Here is a 19,625-nt window from a genome sequence, read left to right as displayed (position 1 = left end):
AGTGCCTCCGGCCCCCCGGTCGAAAACAGTCCAGTGGCACCTTTAACACCAAGTTTTATTCAGGTACAAGCTCTCCCTCCTCCGCGAGGACAAATCTGCACGTCCCGTCCCCCCCCCAATAGCTAGCAATCCAAAACAGTCCAGTGGAGCCTGAGCGGTGGGTGTTGCCGTCTGACACACTTCCCGTGATGTCAGGGGGCGTGGCATATGCTAATGAGGTATGCTAATGAGCTCCTGCACCTCTTTTGCTACAAAATGACCCCTGCTTCTGTTGATACAGCCCAAAATCGCATTTGCCTTTTTAGCAACTGCATCACATTGCTGACTCATGCTCAGTGTATGGTCTGCTAAGACCACTAGACCCTTTTCACAGATCCTACTGCCAAGACAACTCTTCCCCAACCTATAATTATGCACTTGATTTTTCCTATCTTAATGTGTGGTTGTGGCCTGGCCAGCCTTTGAACCGACTAGGAAAGTCCCAGATGGGCTGCTACTTTGGAAAGCCTCAGGAGGAACCGGAGTCCAGTAATCCCTGCAGCGCTAGCAGTACCGTGGGGGGCCTCCGTCGGCTTGGCACGGTGCGAGCTGAGCACACCAAGCGATGCCTCCCGCATTGTAGAGGCGCCGCTCAGCTCCCTGAAATGCTGTTTTGGTGGCCCAGCGCCTGCCTGGATATGTGCCATGCGCACACAGGCCCTGGAGCCGAGCCCTGGCTTTCCCCAAAGAGCCAGCGAGCATCTTCCCGATGCACCAAGTCTCCGGGCTTGTCAGTTCTCGAACCCGGCCACTGGAGGTCTGCTGGGGCCGGGGATGATTGAGAGCACAGCCTGTATATGTGATCTCTCCCTCTCTCTCTCTCTCTCTCCTCCACCCCGCCCGCCTGCCCGACTGGAGAGCTAAAATAATAAAATGCTGATCTCACACACTTCTCTGGCTGCCTCGCCCGCTGCCCTGCCCGCCGGGTTCACACCGCTCGGGAGAAGTCAACGGCTGCCACAGCCCACCAAAGGTAAGCCTGGTTTAGATTCTCGGGTTCTGTGTTTTCAGGGGCGAGGGAGGGAGGGAGGGTGCTGCCCACCTTTGGAGCAGAGACCCTGGGAGCAAGGAAGTTTGGGGAGGGGGGGTCAATGAAGGCAAAGAGAATCGCCGGTCCTCCATCCACACATGCAACACATGTTCAGGCCTGGTCCTGAAGGGGAGCGGAATGAGGTGGTGAAGCCCTCTGTGGAGAGAGGCCTGTACCATCCCTGACTGCAGGTGGGCAATGCCCTTCTTGTATGCACCACCCCCCTGTAGAAGCCATACAAGAACCACGGCTCCCCGCCAGCAGAAAATTAGCACGCCAAAGCATGAAGCCTGCCTGGTAGTTTATTTCTTTACTTGCATGGATTTTGTTTGCTTCAGACAGAGGGGAGGATTGAAAAAAACACGGTGCCCGGCACTGCCTATTCTGCCCCCGCCTCATCCTGCTGCGGGTGCGGGTGCCGGCCAATCCACACCCTCAGCTGGGGGCGTCAGGGGCCGAGAACTGAGCTGTGACTCATGGGGGGGCCCCGCGCTCCTTGAGATCACCTTACAAGCTTCTGCGTCGCCCCTCCGAGCCGGCTGTCCAGATTGAGAAACAAAATACATCCGTTGGGGAGGGGCAGCCGGTCTGCAGGAGAGAGAGATAGGTTCATAAGAACGTAAGAGAATATAAGAAATGCCAACGTTGGATCAGGCCCATGCAGTCCAACACTCTGTCACACAGTGGCCAAAAATGCCAGGTGGCATCAGGAGGTCCAGCAGTGGGGCCAGGACACTAGAAGCCCTCCCACTGTTGCCCCCCCCAAGCACCAAGAATACAGAGCATCACCTGCCCCAGACAGAGTGTTCCTATCTATACCTTGTGGCTAATTGCCACTGATGGACCTCTGCTCCATATGCTTATCTAATTCCCTCTTAAGAACATAAGAGAAGCCAATGTTGGATCAGGCCAATGGCCCATCCAGTCCAACACTCTGTCACACAGTGGCCAAGAATACCAGGCGCAATCAGGAGGTCCAGCAGTGGGGCCTGGATACTAGAAGCCCTCCCACTGTTGCCCCCCCCCCAGCACCAAGAATACAGAGCATCCCTTGCCCCAGACCGAGAGTTCCTATCTATACCTTGTGGCTAATAGCCACTGATGGACCTCTGCTCCATTTGTTGATCCAGTTCATAAGAACATACGAGAAGCCAATGTTGGATCAGGCCAGTGGCCCATATAGTCCGTGTCACACAGTGGCCAAAAATTCCAGATGCCCTCAGGAGGTCCAGCAGTGGGGCCAGGACACTAGAAGCCCTCCCACTGTTGCCCACCCCCCAGCACAAAGAATACAGAGCATCCCTTGCCCCAGACAGAGTGTTCCTATCTATACCTTGTGACTAATTGCCACTGATGGACCTCTGCTCCATATGCTGATCTAATTCCCTCTTAAGAACACAAGAGAAGCCAATGTTGGATCAGGCCAAAGGCCCATCCAGTCCAACACTCTGTCACACAGTGGCCAAGAATACCAGGTTCCATCAGCAGGTCCAGCAGTGGGGCCATGACTCTAGAAGCCCTCCCACTGTTGTCCCCCCCCCCAAGCACGAGGAATACAGAGCATCACTTGCCCCAGACCGGGAGTTCCTAGATATACCTTTTGGCTAATAGCCACTGATGGACCTCTGCTCCATATGCTTATCTAATTCCCTTTTGAAGCCATCCATGCTTGTAGCCACCACCACTTCCTGTGGCAGTGAATTCCGTGTGTTAATCACTCTTTGGGTGAAGAAGTACTTCCTTTTATCCGTTCTAACCCGACCGCTCAGCAATTTCATGGAGTGCCCACGAGTTCTTGTGTTGTGTGAAAGGGAGAAAAGTACCTCTTTCTCTGCCTGCTCTATCCCATGCATAATCTTGTAAACCTCGATCGTGTCACCCCTCAGTCGTCGTTTCTCCAAGCTAAAGTGCCCTAAGCGCTTTAGCCTTTCTTCACAGGGAAAGTGTTCCAACCCTTTGATCATTCTAGTTGCCCTTTTCTGCACTTTTTCCAGTGCTGTAATACCCTTTTTGAGGTGTGCTGACCAGAACTGTACACAGTAGTCCAGATGAGGTCGCACCATCGATTTATACAGGGGCATTATGATACTGGCTGATCTGTTTTCAATTCCCTTCGGGGTAGGAGCTTTAAGGGCGCTGTCACGCACGGTAGATAATGCCGTTTCAGTCCACTGCGGTGACTGTTTGCAAGTGGATTTTGCCACTTCACACAGGGTGATTGTGCACCTGGCATTTGCTCCACATTTTCTCAACCCTTAGGAAAAGGTGCAGCTCAAAACCACATTCAAATACCCCGGGGCAAGGCTGTACCGACTGCAAAGTCACTCCTGAACGGCCATAGATCTATGCAGAAGGTACCATAAAACCCGATGATCAAGGAAAGCAAAAGCGGCATGCGATGCAGAGGGGGATTTCATAAAACAATGAGGGGAAGAGCCGATGCAGGATCACCCACAGTAAAAAATACAGTTGCAAAGTGCATGGGAAGTGGATTGAACGTGCGTTATTTAGTGTGTGTGAAAGCACTTGAACTGCAATGTTCCCACTAAGCAGTGGAGTCTTGTGAGCAAAACCTCTACTCTGTGAGCTATTGGCATTAAGGTTGCAAGCAAGCCATTTGGCTGCTGCATAAATTGGTTCCCTCTGGAGCCATCCTTCCTGAGCAAAGAGTAAAATGCATGAGCTTGCTCACACTCACTCAGCTTAGAGGGAACAAGTGTGTCTTGTCGAAGGGAGCTTTGATTCTTGAAAGCTTCTGCCCCGAAAGTCTTGTGCAGGGGTCATTTCTTAGAAAAAGACAGGCAGGAGCTCATTAGCATAACTCATTAGCATAATTTATTTGCATGTGCCACACCCCCTGACTTCACCCGAAGTGTGTCAGAAGGCAACACCCACCACTCAGGCTCCACTGGACCAAGGTTCCCTCTAAGCTGCGGAGTCCTGTGAGCAAAAATCCTACTTTGTGAGCGACCGGCATTAAAGTGGTGAGCCGGCGATTTGGCTGCTGCAGAAATTAGTTTGCTCTGGAGCCATCCTTCCTGAGATAAGGCAAAAAGCTGTGAGCCAAAGGCTGAAAAACTGTGAGCCAGCTCACCCTAACTCAGCTTAGTGGGAACACTGCACTGGACTGTTTTGGATTGCTAGCTATTGGGGGGGGGGGAACGTGCAGATTTGCCCTCACAGAGGAGGGAGAGCTTGTGCCTGAATAAACCTTGGCCTTAAAGGTGTCACTGGACTGTTTTGGATTGCTATCTGGGAGGGGGGGGGCTCTGCAACTTACCTGGCTGCTTCTTGCTCTGACTGAGGGCTGCTGGGAGCAGGGGGCGGGGCTTGTTGCATGTGCCCGCCCCCTGGGCTCTTTACTGCCGGAGCTCCGCTCCTGTGCGCTCCTGCAGGAAATGACCCCTGGAAACCAGCAACCTTAGATGACTGCCTGAAGAAGTGCTGGGAATGGGGACGCGAGGCTCAGAGGGATTCCGGAGGACTCCGCCCGAGGAAAAGGAGCAAGCCGTCGCAGTGTTTGGGATTAAGCCGTTCTTTGAACCACAGGACTTTTTTTTTTTTTTTGCAGCGGGGTCCCCCAGCGCAGACTTGGGCTGTGGTCACACACACGAAAGAATCCCCTTCCAAATCCACTTTCAATGCACTTTCCAACTGGATTTTGCCAGTTCACACAGCAAAAGTGAAATCATCTGAGCTCGAGGCGGGCATAGTGATCAGCCCGTAGTTGATTCGTGATTTCAGCTCGACCCTAAGACTGGAAGACTGGCCTCGCAGCCCTGTTTATAAAGCCAAAAATCAGCAAATACCGTGCTACAGACCATTATAAAATAACTCAAATAATTCCTATATATTTTTTGTTTTATATTTTTTACAATTTATTCACCATATATTATTTATCATATAAGCCTTAATACATAAAAGTTAAAGGTTCCCTTGCTCGAAAGCCAGTCGAATCCGACTCTAGGGTTGCGGTGCTCATCTCCGTTTCAAAGCCGAAGAGCCAGCACTGTCCGAGGATGTTTCCGTGGTCATGTGGCCGGCATGACTAAACACCAAGGCGCACGGAACGCTGTCACCTTCTCACCAAAGTGGTACCTATTTATCTACTTGCCATTTCTTGCTTTCGAACTGCTAGGTTGGCAGGAGCTGGAACTAGAGACGGGAGCTCTCTCCGTCATGCGACAACTCGGGTCTCGAACTGCTGAACTACCGACCTTCCACAGCCTGCAGTTCAGCGTTTAAGTATTGTCTCTTAATATATCACAAAAGATATTGCACAACCCCTTTATTAATATCAGTCCTCCTTAATTATACAAAAGTTTGAAGCGGGAGGACTCCTTTAAGTCTATTTTGAATGAGTGCTCAGTCTTCCTCCAGCAGAGATCCGGATATCCTTCTGTTTCAGTGTCTTCCTCAGGGAGTTCAACAGATATTTCCAAGCACAAGGTTGCCAAATACCAAAATATTTATCCAAATGCTTTTCACTTTGGAGGAAGCTTTGAGCTCACTGAGAGAGACTTTTTGCAGCGTTCATTGAAAAAAATTTGGATAAATTATAATCGTCTGTAGCATGGTATTTGCTGATTTTTGGTATTTCCTACTTACCGTGGGTCCTATTTTGGTTTTGTGAATTGCTGTTTATAAAGCCTGCAGAGACCACACCCGGCGCACCCCACCACCAACAATAGGCCATTTACATTAAAACTACTCCGCTATAGGTCCATTTCCAGGATCCTGGCTATCTATTGTTCTGGTGGAACAAGCTCGGCCAGTTTCCAGGTACTATTCAGGCTCAGTACATTGAGAGTGGATTCAAAGTGGGTTATTTAGTGCGTATGACGGCAGCCATTCAAAGTTCGTGAAAACGGCCCCTCCTTCTAGTGTTGCCAACATCCAGGTGGGGGCTGGAGATCCCCAAGAATTAGAAGTGGTCTCTGGAGCTCATTTCCCCCCAGAGAAAAAGTTAGCTTTGTAGGGTGGATTCCATTGCACTGTATCCCACTGAGGTCCCGGCCCTCCCCAGGACCCGCCTCCAAGCCCCCGGGGACTTCCCAACCCGACCTCTCCTACACAGCCCCTGGTTCTTTGCTTTTTGTGGCGTGTGACATGGCACACAGCGAGGTAAACCAGTGGGCTTTTCCCTTCCCCAAGGGAATTCCCTTGGCAACCCCCGGTGAGAGTTGGCCAGAAGGGTACCAGGAAGTCCAGCACCATTTTTGTATCCAGCAGGGGTCATTTCGTAGAAAAAGAGGAGCAGGAGCTCATTAGCATAGCTCATTAGCATAACTTGTTTGCATAGGCCACACCCCCTGACGTCACCGGAAGTGTGTCAGAAGGCCACACCCACCGCTCAGGCTCCACTGGACTCTTTTGGATTGCTAGCTATTGGGGGGGCCGCAGATCTGTCCTCGCAGAGGAGGGAGAGCTTGCACCTGAATAAAACTTGGTCTTAAAGGTGCCACTGGACTGTTTTGGACCGGGAGGGGTGGGTGGGGGAGCTCTGCAACTTAGCGGGCTGCTTCTTGCTCTGACTGAGGGCTGCTGGGAGCAGGGGGCGGGGTTTGTTGCATGTGCCCGCCCCCTGGGCTCCTTACTGCCGGAGCTCCGCTCCTGTGCGCTCCTGCAGGAAATGACCCATCCATCCATTTCATCCATCCATCCATCCATCCATCCATCCATCCATCCATCCATCCATCCAGGTGGTTTACATAGCTTCCTCCTCCTTCACATACACGTAGGGTGCTTTCACACACACACGCACACTAAAGAACGTACGTTCAATCCACTTCCAATGCGCTTTGCCAGTTTGGTGTAGTGGTTAGGAGCGCGGACTCTAATGTGGGAGAACCGGGTTTGATTCCCCGCTCGTCCACATGCAGCCAGCTGGGTGACCTTGGGTCAGTTACACGTTCTCTCAGAGCGGAGCTCTCTCAGCCCCACCTACCTCACTGGGTGTCTGTTGTGAGGAGGGGAAGGGGAAGGAGTTTATAAGTCGCTGTGAGACTCCTTCGGGTAGTGAAGGGCGGGATATAAATCCAGTCTCCCCTCTCCTTCAGATACATGTAGGGTGCTTTCACACACACACTAAAGAACGCACGTTCAATCCACTTCCAATGCACTTTGCCAGGTTGGTGTAGTGGTTAGGAGCGCAGAAGCTAATCTGGGAGAACTGGGTTTGATTCCCCACTTCTCCACATGCTGCTGCTGGCGTGACCTTGGGTCAGTCACAAGTTCTCTCGGAGCTGTTCTCTCAAGAGCAGTTCTCAAAAGAGTTCTCTCAGCCCCACCAACCTCACAGGGAGTCTGTTGTGGGGAGGGGGAGGGAAAGGGAATTGTCAGCCGCTCTGAGACTCCTTCGGGTAGTGAAGGGTGGGGCATAAATCCAATCTCCTCCTCCTCCTCCTTTATATCCACAGAACAGCCCTGTGAGGTAGGCCGGGCCGAGAAAGAGAAACTGGCCGAAGTTCACCCAGGGAGATTACATTGCAGAATGGGGATTTGAACCTGTTTGTGCCTTTCAGGTGGAGGCCAAGATGAACAAAGAATGGTGGGGGAGGGGGGGTAGAAAAGAGGAGGACGGTGGGAGGGAACGGAAGGCGACATTCCTCCTTCCAGAAAAGTGGCAAGCAAATGGGGGGGGCAGCGTGGGAAAAGGGGGGAGAATTATGGAGGGGGGCGGGGCACCAGGGACCTTCAGCCTCAGGCTCCCAATCTGATAAAGGCTGGAGACCCCCTTCCCTCCAAGATCCTTAGAAGCCTTTCGACTGAGGGTCTCATCGAGCCTCAGTTTGCTGAACATGCCGGAAGGCAGAAAGGCTTTCTTCATTTCAGGGTCTGAAATGGCCAGAGTCAGTTTGGTCAGGGTCAGAGCCAGTCTGGCGTAGTGATGAAGTGCGCAGACTCTAATCTGGGAGAACCGGGTTTGATTCCCCCGCTCCTCCTCTTGCAGCTGCTGGATGACCTTGGGCAAGCCGTAGTTTTGATAAGAGCTGTCCTTGAAAAAAGCACTTTCTGTCAGAGCTGTCTCAGCCCCACCGACCTCACAGGGCGTCTGTTGTGGGGAGGGGGAGGGAAAGGCGTTTGTAAGCCGCTCTGAGGCTCCCTTGGAGCCAGTTTGGTGCAGTGGTTAAGTGCGCGGACTCTAATCTGGGAGAACCGGGTTTGATTCCCCACTCCTCCACTTGCACCTGGCTGGATGACCTTGGGCAAGCCGTAGTTCTGATAAGAGCTGTCCTTGAAAAAGAGATGTTTCAGAGATGAGATGAGACAATTTCCGTCCCTTCCCCACTGTGTACTTTTCTCCCCTCCGGCAGGGAGGGCAGGGTAAGAATTGAACAAATAAATAATAAATAAATTTATTTTGGGAATAAGTACATTAAAGACATTAAAGTACATTAGAGGGCTCTTCTACCATTCAGGGATGCACGGCAGACATTCCCTTTGGCAGCCTCTCTGCACCAGGGCAAGCGTCCCCTGTTGAATCTCCCAACATTGGGCAGCTGCACCCCCCCTTCCCAAAACAAGAGCAGGTCGGTTCAGTCTTTTCCCTACCTGCCGCTGCTCCATGTCTAAAGGCACAAGCAGCTGTGGAGGAGGGGTGAGAAATGGGGTCCGCTGGCCCGGCAGTAATCCAGCCAGTAAAGATTGCTTGCTTGCTTGCTTTGCCGCATGCGAATAATAACCATTGGCTTCTGGGGGGGATGTTTGATTTCACTATAAGTCGGAGGCCCCTATACTGAAGGCTGTTCCTGACACAAGCTGTATGTGTGATCATTAGTACCGGATCCATCAATAAACACTTATCTTCTTATGAAGCCTTGTGTGGTGTGACCTGGCTAACGATCCCGACACCTATATGGCAAACGCCATGTCTGGGAGGGGGGGGAAGCACCCCTCCCTCCCTCGACCCACATCTGAGACACAGAGAAAGCCCTTTTCAGGCCGTCCCCAATCTAGGGAGGGCCTGGCTGCGTGCCAGCCCCTTATCTCGTCCACACAACGTTCTCTTTTGTGCTTCGTCGGGACTGGCGAGCCCCATACGAACACGGGCTCTTTCATGGCAGACCCCGAGATAGCCGAGTGGGGGGGGGGGTCTGCCCAGCCCTCCATAGAAACCCTCCTTTCAGAGAGTCTCTCCTCTCCTCTGATCTTTGGGAAGGGGGGGGGGAGAAGTAGGTCAGTAACAGGGAACTTAATTAAAAGGCTCTAGGAAGAGACAAATTCTCCCATTTCACGTCTGACCAGGACCGCACAAAACGGTCCAGGATGGACTGATTTATTTAATTCATTTGCAACCTGCCTTTTTCCCTGACGGGGACTCAGAGCGGCTGAATTCCTTCCCCCCTCCATTTCATCCTCACAACAACCCTGCGAGGCAGGCTCGGCTGAGAGAGCGTGACCGGCCCAAGGTCCCCCAGCAAGTTTCCATAGAAGAGTGAAGATTCTCTTAAGTTCCCGGTCTGACGCTCTAACCACTGCGCCCCACTTGGCTCTCTAGATGTGGGGGAGAGACCGAGACTAACAGGCTGCAGTTTTGGAGAGGCTGAGAGCAGTCAAAGTGCTTTGCCTGTATGACTTGAGTCATCTTTACGACAGCCCTGCAAGGATGGTCAGTACCGTTGTGTCAATACTGCAGGTGGGGGGGGGCTGGGGGAAATTTTTTACCCAAGCGGCCTACTTTTACATCTGCAGTTATTTTTTAAAAAAGAATAAGCGAGAATTTTTCGGAAGTACCCATGTCTCTGCATGAGTCACTACTCTGGGCATTCACTGTCACGCATGTCCTTCTCAAATGGAAGGAGGCAAACCGAAACAATTGACTCTTTCAGAGATGCAACAAGCAGCCATCTCTGAAAGCAGGTTATCTGGCTTCATTTCAGGGACAAATCTGCAGTGGGTGCAGAAAGTAGGTAGAATTATCCAGTCTGGTGGAGGCAAGGCCAGTGTTGTACGTATTAGATTCCATGTCAAAAATGACGTCAAATGAGGAGGAAGATCTATGTTTTATTTCAATTAACAGAAAAACAATTGGACGCCACCAGGGGTCCGCGGCACAGGTAAGAGCTTGGATCCTAGAACAATGGAAACCTTGGATCCTGGATCCCCCAGCCCCAACCAATAGCCATCTTGGCGGGACATTCAAACCCTCCAATGGGAATGGGGGGTTGCTGGGTGGATATGTATATAGTTGGCCTGCCGGCCGTTAGAGTTAGTCTTTGTCTATGTGAAGTACAATAAATGTGTGCTACAGCATGTCGTCGACTGAGTCCTCCATGCGGCGAACCCAGTACTTTTCACCATCCATTCCAACACTCTGTCTCACACAGTGGCCAAAAATACCAGGTGCCATCAGGAGGTCCAGCAGTGGGGCCAGGACACCAGAAGCCCTCCCCCCAAACACCCCCCCCACTTTCCCCCCCCCCCCAGCACCAAGAAGACAGAGCATCCCTTGCCCCAGTCATAAGAACATAAAAGAAGCCCGTGTTGGATCAGGCCAATGGCCCACCCAGTCGAACACTCTGTGTCACACAGTGGCCAAAAATACCAGGTGCCATCAGGAGGTCCAGCAGTGGGGCCAGGACATTAGAAGCCCTCCCACTCTTGCCCCCCCCCCCCAGCACCAAGAAGACAGAGCATCACTTGCCCCAGAGCCCCTAGCTATACCTTGTGGCTAATAGCCACTGGTGGACCTCTGCTCCATATGCTTATCTAATTCCCTCTTGAAGCCGTCCGTGCTTGTAGCCGCCACCACCTCCTGTTTATCCGTTAGAAGGCTAGGCAAGAGAGACCTTCTCTCTGAGTCGCTAAATTCCTACGAGCAGCATAACCGCAAGGATGCAGTGTGGTATTTCTGAACATGTCAGTTGGTTTGATCTCCCGCCAAGGAGTGGGCGAAAGAGTCAGACTGTTCCCGTGAATACCGCTTGAGTTCAGTGGCACCTTTAGGACCAACAAAGGTATGAGCTTTTGTGTGCACGAACAAAACTTTGTTGCTCTAAGAGGGGCCACTGCACTCGAACGTTGTTCCGCTACTTCCCTCTGAAGAAAGGTTAAAGCACTTGAGGCTCTTTAGCTTGGAGAAACGACGGCTGAGGGGTGACATGATCGAGGTTTACAAGATTATGTGTGGGAAAGAGCAGGTAGAGAAAGAGGTACTTTCCTCCCTTTCTCACAAGACAAGGACTTGTGGGCACTCTATGAAATTGCTGAGCAGTCGGGTTAGAAAAGATAAAAGGAAGTCCTTCTTCACCCAAAGAGTGATTAACGCGTGGAATTCACTGCCACAGGAGGTGGCAGTGGCTACAGGCATGGACAGCTTCAAGACGGAATTAAGCAAGCATATGGAGCAGAGGTCCATCAGTGGCTCTTAGCCACAAGGTATAGATAGGAAGTCTCAGTCTGGGGCAAGTGATGCTCTGTAGCCAGTTTAGTGTAGTGGTCAAGTGCATGGACTCTAATCTGCGAGAACTGGGTTTGATTCCCCACTCCTCCAATTGCACCTGGCTGGATGACCTTGGGCAAGCCGTAGTTCTGATAAGAGCTGTTCTTGAAAAAGAGCAGTTTCTGTCTGAGCTCTCTCAGCCCCACCCACCTCACAGGGTGTCTGTTGTGGGGGGGGGAGGGAAGGAGTTTGTAAGCTGCTCTGAGACACCTTTGGGTAGTGAAGGGCGGGGGGGGCAACAGTGCTTGGGGGTCAACAGTGGGAGGGCTTCTAGTGTCCTGTCCCCATTGCTGGACCTCCTGATGGCACCTGGTATTTTTGGCCACTGTGTGACACAGAGTGTTGGGCTGGATGGGCCTTTGGCCTGATCCATCATGGCTTCTCTTATGTTCTTATGTCTGGGGGAGTGATGCTCTGTCTTCTCTGTGCTTGGGGGGCCACAGTGGGAGGGCTTCTGGAGTTCTGGCCCCGCTGGTGGACCTCCTGAGGGCCTCTGGGTTTTGGCCACTGTGGGACACAGACTGTTGGGCTGGATGGGCCATTGGCCTGATCCAGCATTGGCTTCTCTTAGGTTCTTATGTCTGGGGCAGTGATGCTCTGCATTCTTGGTGCTGAGGGGAGGGCAAGAGTGGGAGGGCTTCTGGAGTTCTGGCCCTGCTGGTGGACCTCCTAATGGCGCCTGGGTTTTGGCCACTGTGTGACACAGAGTGTTGGACTGGATGAGACACTGGCCTGATCGAACACAGCTTCTCTTCTGTTCTTATGTCTGGGGCAGTGATTCTCTGTCTTTTTGGTGCTTTGGGGGGGGGAAGAGTGGGAGGGCTCCTGGAGTTCTGGCCCCACTGCTGGACCTCCTGATGTTCTCTGGGTTTTGGCCACTGTGTGACCCAGAGTGTTGGACTGGATGGGCCATTGGCCTGATCCAACATTGGCTTCTCTTATCTTCTTATGTCTGGGGCAAGTGATGCTCTGTCTTCTTGGTGCTGGGGGGGGGGCAGCAGTGGGGGGGCTTCTAGTGTCCTGGCCCCACTGCTGGACCTCCTGGTGGCACCTGGTATTTTTGGCCACTGTGTGACACAGAGTGTTGGGCTTGATGGGTCTTTGGCCTTATTACGCTTCTGGGGGAAAATGGCCACTATAGAAGGTGGGCTGCATGCTGTTATATCCCCCCAAGGTCTCTCCCCTCTCTGAACCCCATTCTCCCAGGCTCTACCCTCGAATCTGCAGGTTTTTCCAAATCTGGAGTTGGGAACCCTAGCTGGGGCTCTCTTGTTCACAGAAAACCCGACTATGGTGGGTCACTATAGACATTATGCCTGGAGGAGAAGCAAGTGGATAGAGAGAACCTGTTCTCCCTTTCCCATCGTACTAGAATGAGATCTGGTAGATTCAGAACAGATATAATACAGTTTTTATACAGCACGATTAACACGTGGAAGACAGAATCCCCCATACACCTGTAAGGGAGATGAGGAAGGGGCATGGCTCAGTGGTAGAGTATCTGCTTGGCATGCGGAAGGTCCCAGGTTCAATCCCCGGCATCTCCAGTTAAAAGGACCAGGCAGGAGGTGATGGGAAAGACCTCCGCCTGAGACCCTGGAGAGCTGCAAAGAGGGGCCGTGGCTCAGGGGGAAGAGCCTCTGCTTGGCATGTGGAAGGTCCCAGGTTCAACCCCCGGCATCTCCAGTTAAAAGGAACAGGCAGGAGGTGATGGGAAAGACCTCCGCCTGAGACCCTGGAGAGCTGCAAAGAGGGGCTGTGGCTCAGCGGTAGAGCCTCTGCTTGACATGCAGAAGGTTCCAGGTTCAATCCCCGGCATCTCCAGTTGAAAGGACCAGGCAGGAGGTGATGGGAAAGACCTCCGCCTGAGACCCTGGAGAGCTGTCAAGAGGGGCTGGGGCTCAGCGGTAGAGCCTCTGCTTGGCATGCAGAAGGTTCCAGGTTCAATCCCCGGCATCTCCAGTTAAAAAAGACCAGGCAGGAGGTGACGGGAAAGACCTCCACCTGAGACCCTGGAGAGCTGTAAAGAGGGGCTGTGGCTCAGCGGTAGAGCCTCTGCTTGGCATGCAGAAGGTTCCAGGTTCAATCCCCGGCATCTCCAGTTGAAAGGACCAGGCAGGAGGTGATGGGAAAGACCTCCGCCTGAGACCCTGGAGAGCTGTCAAGAGGGGCTGTGGCTCAGCGGTAGAGCCTCTGCTTGGCATGCAGAAGGTTCCAGGTTCAATCCCCGGCATCTCCAGTTAAAAAAGACCAGGCAGGAGGTGACGGGAAAGACCTCCACCTGAGACCCTGGAGAGCTGTAAAGAGGGGCTGTGGCTCAGCGGTAGAGCCTCTGCTTGGCATGCAGAAGGTTCCAGGTTCAATCCCCGGCATCTCCAGTTGAAAGGACCAGGCAGGAGGTGATGGGAAAGACCTCCGCCTGAGACCCTGGAGAGCTGTCAAGAGGGGCTGTGGCTCAGCGGTAGAGCCTCTGCTTGGCATGCAGAAGGTTCCAGGTTCAATCTCCGGCATCTCCAGTTAAAAAAGACCAGGCAGGAGGTGACGGGAAAGACCTCCACCTGAGACCCTGGAGAGCTGTAAAGAGGGGCTGTGGCTCAGCGGTAGAGCCTCTGCTTGGCATGCAGAAGGTTCCAGGTTCAATCCCCGGCATCTCCAGTTGAAAGGACCAGGCAGGAGGTGATGGGAAAGACCTCCGCCTGAGACCCTGGAGAGCTGTCAAGAGGGGCCGTGGCTCAGCGGCAGAGCCTCTGCTTGGCAGGCAGGAGGTCCCAGGTTCAGTCCCCGGAAGGAGTTTGTAAGCCGCTCTGAGACTCCTTTGGGCGGGGGTATAAATCCAATCTCTTCTTCTTCTTTTAAGATGTGTTGTTTTCATTATGGGTATTTCCTATCTGTTAGCCAACTGGGTGGCCCTGATGAAAGCAGAAAAGCGGGATTTAAATGTCTTAATGAATAAATATAAATAAGCTGATGGCCCACCACTCCCCCATTCCTCTCAGTATCAGTTGGTGGAGCAGGTTTCCCACCATAAGAACATAAGAGACGCCAATGTTGGATCAGGCCAAAGGCCCATCCAGTCCAACACTCTGTGTCACACAGGGGCCAGTAATGCCAGGTGCCCTCAGGAGGTCATTTCGTAGATAAATTGTGCTGACCCTAAATAATTGCTTCAACTTTTTCCTGTTAAAGAAGAATAACAGCCATTCACTGCTATGGGAGAGAGCAATGTTTCTCCCGCCCCGCCCCCCCCAAAAAAAATACTAGCACTCCAGGGCATGCAGTTAAGGCTGATGGGGCAGTAGGTTCCAGACAGACAAAAGGAAATACAACTTTACACCGAGAGTGATTAAACTGCCCGAGGAGGTAGTGATGGCCACAGGAATGAACAGCTTTAAAAGGGGATGAGATAGATTCATGGAGGATACCTCCATCCATGGTGACTGAGGGGAACCTCCACATTCAGAGGCACTAAGCTACTGAATCCCAGAGCCAAGAGGCAACATCATAATATCATGATATCAATATCATAATATAGATAGCCAATATCATAATGCCCCTATATAAATCAATGGTGCAACCTCATTTGGAATACTGTGTGCAGTTCTGGTCACCACACCGTAAAAAGGATATTATAGCTTTGGAAAAAGTGCAGAAAAGGGCACCTCGAATGATAAAAGGGTTGGAACACTTTCCCTATGAGGAAAGGTTAAAGCGCTTAGGGCTCTTCAGCTTGGAGAAAAGACGACTGAGGGGTGACATGATCGAGGTTTATAAGATGATGCATGGGAAAGAGCAGGTAGAGAAAGAGGTACTTTTCTCCCTTTCTCACAAGACAAGGACTCGTGGGCACTCCATGAAATTGCTGAGCGGTCGGGTTAGAATGGATAAAAGGAAGTACTTCTTCACCCAAAGAGTGATTCACACGTGGAATTCACTGCCACAGGAGATGGTGGCGGCTACAAGCATGGTCGGCTTCAAAAGGGAATTAGATAAGCATATGGAGCAGAGGTCCATCAGTGGCTATTAGCCACAAGGTATAGATAGGGGCTCTGGGGCAAGTGATGCTCTGTCTTCTTGGTGCTTGGGAGGAGGGGGGCAACAGTGGGAGGGCTTCTAATGTCCTGGCCCCACTGGTGGACCTCCTGATGGCACCTGGTATTTCTGGCCACTGGGTGCTGGACTGGATACGGTGATTCCCGGTTATATATTATATCGGAAGGATAGGGGGGGAAGGGTTGGAGGTGGGGTGGCTCTGTATGTCAGAGAGGGTATAAAGTCCAGAAAGATCGAGAGGCTAAGAGAATTGGATTCGCTTCTTGAAGTTCTGTGGGTTGAAATAGGGGGGCCAAAAGGAAACTTAACACTGGGAGTTTGTTATCGCCCACCGGATCAAAAGATAGAGGAGGATTATAAAATGATGAATGAATTAAAGATAGCAGCTAGACAAAAACACTGTGTCGTAATAGGTGATTTTAACTACCCACACATTGATTGGGTCAATATGTGTTCTAGTCGAGAGAAAGAGATTGAGTTTCTAGACACTCTAAATGACTGTGCTATGGAGCAGATGGTCATGGAACCTACCAGGGGAGAGGCGATCCTTGATTTGGTCCTAAGTAACACTCAAGACCTGGTGAGAGATGTAAAAGTGATTGCACCGCTTGGGAACAGTGATCATAATGTTGTTGAGTTCAACATTTGTACAAATAGGGAATTGGCCAAAAAGACTCACACAACCACTTTTAACTTTAAAAGGGGTAATTTTTCTGATATGAGGGGACATGTGGGGAGGAAACTGAAGGGAAAAGTAGAAAGGGTCAAAACCATTGGGGAAGCTTGGAAACTGTTTAAAACTACAATTCTAGAAGCTCAAATAAAATATATTCCGCAGGTTAGGAAAGGCACAAACAGGTATAAGAAAAAGCCTACATGGTTAACAAACAAAGTAATGGAAGCTGTAAAAGGTAAAAAGGATTCCTTTAAGCGGTGGAAAGCTAGTCACAGTGAGGCTGATAAAACAGAACACAGGCTATGGCAAATAAAATGCAAGTCTGTGGTCAGGCATGCAAAAAGGGAATATGAGGAGCATATAGCAAAAAATGTAAAGACCAACAATAAAACTTTCTTCAAATACATTAGAAACAGGAAACCAGCCAGGGAGGCAGTGGGGCCCTTGGATGACCAAGGGGTAAAAGGAGTACTGAAGGATGATAGGGAAATGGCTGAGAAGCTAAATGCATTTTTTGCCTCCGTCTTCACTGTGGAAGATGAGAGGTGCTTGCCCACTCCAGAGCCGCTGAGTTCGGGAGGGGTGTTGAAAGACCTGAGTCAGATTGAGGTGACGAGAGAGGAGGTCCTAAAACTGATAAACAACTTAAAAACTGATAAATCACCAGGCCCAGATGGCATACATCCAAGAGTTCTGAAAGAACTCAATTGTGAACTTGTGGATCTCCTGACAAAAATATGTAATCTCTCCTTAAAATCAGCCTCCATTCCTGAGGACTGGAAGGTAGCTAATGTCACTCCCATCTTTAAAAAGGGTTCCAGAGGAGATCCGGGAAATTACAGGCCAGTCAGTCTGACGTCGATACCGGGTAAATTGGTGGAAACCATTATTAAGGAAAGAATTAGTAGGCACATAGATGAACAAAACCTATTGAGGCAGACTCAACATGGGTTCTGTAAGGGAAGATCTTGTCTCACTAACCTGTTAGTGTTCTTTGAGGGGGTGAACAAACATGTGGACAAGGGGGATCCAATAGATATTGTTTACCTTGACTTCCAGAAAGCTTTTGATAAAGTTCCTCATCAAAGGCTCCTAAGCAAGCTCAAAAATCATGGGATAAAAGGACAAGTCCTTTTATGGATCAAAAACTGGCTAATTAATAGAAAACAGAGAGTGAGTATAAATGGGCAGTTCTCCCAGTGGAGGGGTGTAAGCAGTGGGGTACCACAGGGATCAGTACTTGGTCCACTGCTTTTTAACTTGTTCATTAATGATTTGGAGATGGGAGTAAGCAGTGAAGTGGCTAAATTTGCGGATGATACGAAGTTGTTCAGGGTGGTGAAAACCAGTGAGGATTGTGAGGCACTCCAAAGGGATCTGTCAAAGTTGGGCGAGTGGGCGTCAACATGGCAAATGGGGTTCAATGTGGCCAAGTGCAAGGTGATGCACATTGGAGCCAAAAATCCTAACTATAAATACACGTTGATGGGGTCTGAACTGGCAGAGACAGATCAAGAGAGAGATCTTGGAGTTGTAGTAGATAACTCACTGAAAATGTCGAGACAGTGTGTGACTGCAATAAAGAAGGCCAATGCTATGCTGGGGATTATTAGGAAGGGTATTGAAAACAGATCAGCCAATATAATAATGCCCCTATATAAATCAATGGTGAGACCTCATTTGGAATACTGTGTGCAGTTCTGGTCACCACACCTTAAAAAGGATATTATAGCTTTGGAAAAAGTGCAGAAAAGGGCAACTCGAATGATAAAAGGGTTGGAACACTTTCCCTATGAGGAACGGTTAAGGCGCTTAGGGCTCTTTAGCTTGGAGAAACGACGACTGAGGGGTGACATGATTGAGGTTTATAAGATTATGCATGGGAAAGAGCAGGTAGAGAAAGAGGTACTTTTCTCCCTTTCTCACAATACAAGAACCCGTGGGCACTCCATGAAATTGCTGAGCGGTCGGGTTAGAACGGATAAAAGGAAGTACTTCTTCACCCAAAGAGTGATTAACACTTGGAATTCACTGCCACAGGAAGTGGTGGTGGCTACAAGCATGGACGGCTTCAAAAGGGAATTAGATAAGCATATGGAGCAGAGGTCCATCAGTGGCTATTAGCCACAAGGTATAGATAGGGACTCTGGGGCAAGTGATGCTCTGTCATCTTGGTGCTTGGGGGGGTCAACAGTGGGAGGGCTTCTAATGTCCTGGCCCCACTGGTGGACCTCCTGATGGCACTGGTATTTCTGGCCACTGTGGGATACAGAGTGTTGGACTGGATGGGCCTTTGGCCTGATCCAACATTGGCATCTCTTATGTTCTTATGTTCTTATGGATGGGCCTTTTGCCTGATCCAACATTGGCGACTCTTATGTTCTTAACATCAGGAGGCCTTGGCCTTTGTGCCCTGTTGTTGGCCCTCCAGAGGAACTGGCTGGCCCCTGTGTGAGACGGGAGGCTGGACTAGATGGACCCTCCCTGGTCTGACCCAGCAGGGCTCTTCTGGTGTTCTTCTCAGGGGAAGGCCTCGGCCTCCCTGCTCTGCTGTTGGCCCTTCCAGAACTAGTTGGCCACTGTGTGAGATGGGATGCTGGACTAGGTGGACCCTCACTGCTCTGATCCAGCAGGGCTCTTCTGACGTTCTTATGTATACCAATTTGCTGGGCGATTAATCTGTCCCCTGCTTCAGTTCTAAGTGTCTGTGAGAGAGCAGGTTTTAAACTTCCCACACAAATATCTTTGCTGGACACCCTTTTGGCTGCTTCTATAGAGCTTAAGGGAATCCACTGATAACATGGCTTGTTCTTATCTGGATAGTTCCACCCCTCCATCCACATAGTTCAGCCCTGGGCTCGGTGTCTTGGTGCAATGCTTGAGAGTGGCAGAGAGACAGAACACTGGGAACCGGAAATATGTAATCTTAATCTTAATAAACAAAAAAAAAAGAAAATTACTCTCTGTTTTTTGCATCGTTTAATGCGTCACGTGACCCTCTCCCTAAATACTGGAATTCAAGGGGATCCAATGACGCCGATGGGCAGGAGGTTCAGGATGGACGAAAGGAAATACTACTTTTATTTTACTTTACACAGAGAGGGTGATTAAAATGTGGAATTAGCTGCGGCTGCCACCAGAGGATATAGTGAGGGCTACAGGAATGAACAGCTTTAAAGGGGGATTAAATAGAGTCACGGAAGATAAGTCTATCAATAGCTACTAGCCATGGTGGCTGAAGGGAACCACCACGTTCAGAGGCAGTCAGCCTCTGAATCCCAGATCCAGGAGGCCACGTCAGGGAAAGGCCTCAGCCTCTCTGCCCTGTTGTTGGCCCTCCAGAGGAGCTGGTTGGCTGCTGTTGTAGACTGGATGCACCCTCCCTG

The 19,625-nt window shown here is 50.8% G+C and overlaps 1 protein-coding gene and 1 non-coding gene across 2 annotated transcripts in view; both read left to right on the top strand.

The window, feature by feature from the left end:
• Positions 1-876: 876 nt before the first annotated feature.
• Positions 877-19,625, top strand: part of TMOD4 (tropomodulin 4) — a 48,098-nt gene continuing 29,349 nt past the window's right edge. Inside the window, exon 1 of the mRNA XM_015424497.1 lies at positions 877-1,012. The gene's annotated coding sequence lies outside the window, so the exon portion shown is untranslated. The remainder of the gene's footprint in view (positions 1,013-19,625) is intronic.
• Positions 13,266-13,337, top strand: TRNAV-GAC. The gene has a single exon. It is a non-coding gene; the product is annotated as a tRNA-Val (tRNA).

The sequence above is a fragment of the Gekko japonicus genome, unplaced genomic scaffold, assembly GCF_001447785.1.
Source record: "Gekko japonicus isolate JY-2015 unplaced genomic scaffold, Gekko_japonicus_V1.1 scaffold142, whole genome shotgun sequence".
NCBI lineage: Eukaryota > Metazoa > Chordata > Lepidosauria > Squamata > Gekkonidae > Gekko > Gekko japonicus.
Note: the sequence above shows the minus strand (reverse complement) of the source record. Positions and strands in the feature narration are given on the sequence as shown.